The 3,460-nt window shown below is 44.9% G+C and overlaps 1 pseudogene across 1 annotated transcript; it reads right to left on the bottom strand.

Moving 5' to 3' along the window:
• Window positions 1-937: 937 nt before the first annotated feature.
• On the bottom strand, window positions 938-2,285 carry LOC108300430 (annotated as a pseudogene). Its single transcript, XR_001823409.2, has one exon. The product of XR_001823409.2 is annotated as a non-POU domain-containing octamer-binding protein-like (transcript).
• Window positions 2,286-3,460: the final 1,175 nt, after the last annotated feature.

Raw genomic sequence — 3,460 nt, 5'->3', positions numbered from 1 at the left:
GACCAGGATGGTCTCGATCTCTTGACCTCGTGATCCACCCGCCTCGGCCTCCCAAAGTGCTGGGATTACAGGCTTGAGCCACCGCGCCCGGCTGATGGGCATAAACAGTTCTAAGAATAAACACAATTGACTGCTCTGCCTATGGAGTAGCCAGCCATTCTTTATTTCTTTAATTTTTTCATAACAACAACAACAAAATGAATAAACACAATGACTTGTTGAGAATTAGAATTTAGTTGGTCGAAGCAGAAATGTGCACACATACAAGAGAGTAAACTACTAGTCTCAAGCAGTCAATAATTCTGCAGTTATTCCCAAGGACATTGAGAAGGCCAGGTATTTTTCTTTTCTTTCTTTTTTTTTTTTTTGTTTTGAGATAGGGTCTAACTCAGCCCAGGCTGAAGTGCAGTGGCACCATCACAGCTCACTACAGTCTCAGCCTCCTGGGTTAGAGTGATCCTCATACCTCAACTTCCCTAGTAGCTGACACCACATGTGAGAGCAACCACACTCTGCTAATTGTGTGTGTGTGTGCGTGTTTGTGTGTGTGTGTGTGTGTTTAGATGAGTTCTCCCTGTGTTGTCCAGGCTGGTCTCAAACTTATGGGCTCAAGCAATACGCCTACCTTGGAGCTGGAATTACAGGCATGAGCCACTGCGCCCAGCCACAGCCGCAGCCGCTTATTTAACCTTAGTTTCTTCAAAATGAGAGAAATAATATTCCCTGCCTTCAGGGTTGCTATCGGGATCAAGTGAAATCACTTAGGTAAGTACTGGCACACAGAAGCAAGAAAATGAAACAAGATGGACAAAAACAAAAATGGAATGATCAAGATTAATGGGCTCTAACTGGATCCACTTTGCCATGGTTTCCCCAGGCCGTCAACAATCACATCTGAGACTTCAGGATTGCACCACACAGAACTGATTAAACAATATACCACACATAATTGGTTTGTTTAATACCACCCCTCCCTTGCCCTCTGCCTCCAGCATACTTCCTATAGTACAGGCAGGGTAGATCTAACTATTGAAAAGAATCCCTAACGCTTTTCCAGGGTAGAATTCTGGCTCGTCCAAAAAGGGTCCTTCTTTTAAGCGTTTTGAGAAACTAGACACTGCAACTTTATTAGTATCAGCGACGTTTGTTTGGAGCCAAATCGGCTCCAGGAGCTGCCTGGTTGAATGCAGGAGGAGTTCCACCAATGGCCCCAATTCCTTCCATTGTAGCAGCCTGACCAAAGCGTTCAGTTGTTGGTGGGGTCAATCCCAAGGTTCCATCCAGCATCATAGCGGGCAGGTCCTGGAGGAGCTGGAGTACCAGATGGCACAGGAGCGGGGGGCATGGCACCTCTGTTGTTTATGCTCATAGCACCTCCCATAGCCATCTGACCCATCCGAATCTCCTGCTGTCTCGCATCCAGGAAGGTTCCCTTGAATCCTTCCCGCTGTCGCTGCGTCATTTCTTCTTGCTGCCGCCGTATCTCTTCTTAACCGCGCCTGTGCTCTTCCTCCTGCCTGTACCCCAGTTGCTTTCGTTTTTGCACCTCTTGGTTATGCAGCGCTTCCATCCTCCGAAGTTCTTCTTGACGCCTCATCAAATCCTGTCTCTTTAGCGTGACGTGGTGCTCATGGCGTGCAATCTCCATCTCCATCTCCAGCTTCAGGAGCCTCCTTGATGTTGCAGTCCACTTGGTCCTGCTGCTGCTTCTCCATCTCAGTGAGTGCGTTCCAGCGCATGGCATACTCATACTCAAAGGAGCCAGGCTGTGCAAATCTGGGTGACTGCTCTTGTTCCTTTAAAATCCTGGTTCTTTATAACCAGCTTCTCTAGAAGTCCCTCTTCATCATCTAACTGGTCCATTGGCTCCACAGTCACAGGATGAGGAAATGTGATTAGCAGGAAGGAGCTTTCACTGCATCTGTCCAGAGCTTTCTGAGCAGCTGTCTTCCCTGACAACTCAACAATGCCTTTTCCCGAGGGCCTTCCTCAATCATCCACAGTGATGACTACAGCCATCTCCACCTGGCCAAACACAGAAAAGGCTTCTTCAGCAGTTTGTTGGACACATACTGGGGAAGGTTTCAAACTGTAATGGATGCACTATGGCAGGCAACACGCAGCTGCTTCCCTCGGAGTGGCATATTGTCCAGCCCCACTTTGGCAATCTCCTCTAGGGTTTGTGTTTCCAAGTGGATAAAGCTAAATCCTTTATCCTTATGAATGAAGACTTCACACACCTTTCCATATTTCTGAAGTAGTTTCCTCATTTCTTCCTGAGTGATGTGGAGAGGAAGATTTTCCACAAAAAGATGGCTTCATTGGGTGAAGGTCTTCTCTCCTGATTTCCTAAAATTCTGCAGGTAATAGTCAAGCCTTCATTTTGGCTGCTGGCCTGTTGCCCATTTGCAGGTATTGGCGGTGGTGGCGGCTGCTGCTGCTGCTGCTGGTGGTGATGTTGATGCTACTTTCTTGGAGTAGGATTTTGCTTCTCCAAGTTAAAAGTTTTATTACTCCGCATTTTTATACCCTTCCATTGAAGACAGCAAAGTGCCCCCCAGTCCTCTCTAACCTCGACTTCTCCTCTACGAGTAATGGTGACGACAGTGCCATTTTTCCTACCTGAGAGATCTTCTGGGCTCATGGTTTAGCTTATTCTTCACTGCTACCTAATGTGGCATTTGGCTATTACTCCATATTAATTCTTCTTTCTTTTCTTTTTTTTTTTTTTTGAGACAGGGTTCTTCTCTGTCACCCAGGCAGGACGGCAGTGGCATGATCTCAGTTCACTGCATCCTCTATCTCCTGGGCTCAGGCAAGCCTCCTGCCTCAGCCTCCCAAGTAGCTAGGTCTATAGGCCTATGGCATCAGACCTGGCTAATTTTTGTAGAGACAGGTTTCACCATGTTGTCCAGGCTGTTCTTGAACTCCTGGGCTCAAGCAATATTCTGGCCTGGGCCTCCCAAAATGTTGGGATTATAGTCATGAACCACTGCACCCAGCCTGATTCTTCCCTTCTAATAACTTGCTATGCCACATTGCAGGCAATTTGACTCAATAAATATCTAATTATCACCCTAAATAAAACTATAGTCAAAACTTTGAAATATAATAAAAAATATGACACAGACTCTGTCTTAAACAATTTCCAGTCTAGTTAGTGATAAAAAAAAATACACAAATTCTACTACATGATGTATAAAAGCAGCTGAAATTGATTTATGGTGCTTTGTCAGAATAATGATTACCTTTGAAAGTAATGACAAAGAGGAAAATGAAAAGCCTCTGGAGGGCTGTGTGACTGATCTTTATGGTTGTAATATAGATGTGTTCAATTTGGTTTTTTAAAAAAATTGACATGATTTGTATACTTTTCTGTATGTACATTATATGTCAAAATCTTTACCAAAAAATTGAAAGGGTTCAGGTACGGTGGCTCATGCTTATAATTCAAGTACTT

This window comes from Cebus imitator, unplaced genomic scaffold (genome assembly GCF_001604975.1).
Source record: "Cebus imitator isolate Cc_AM_T3 unplaced genomic scaffold, Cebus_imitator-1.0 Scaffold27, whole genome shotgun sequence".
Classification (NCBI taxonomy): Eukaryota; Metazoa; Chordata; class Mammalia; order Primates; family Cebidae; genus Cebus; species Cebus imitator.
This window is presented reverse-complemented; position numbering and strand designations above follow the sequence as displayed.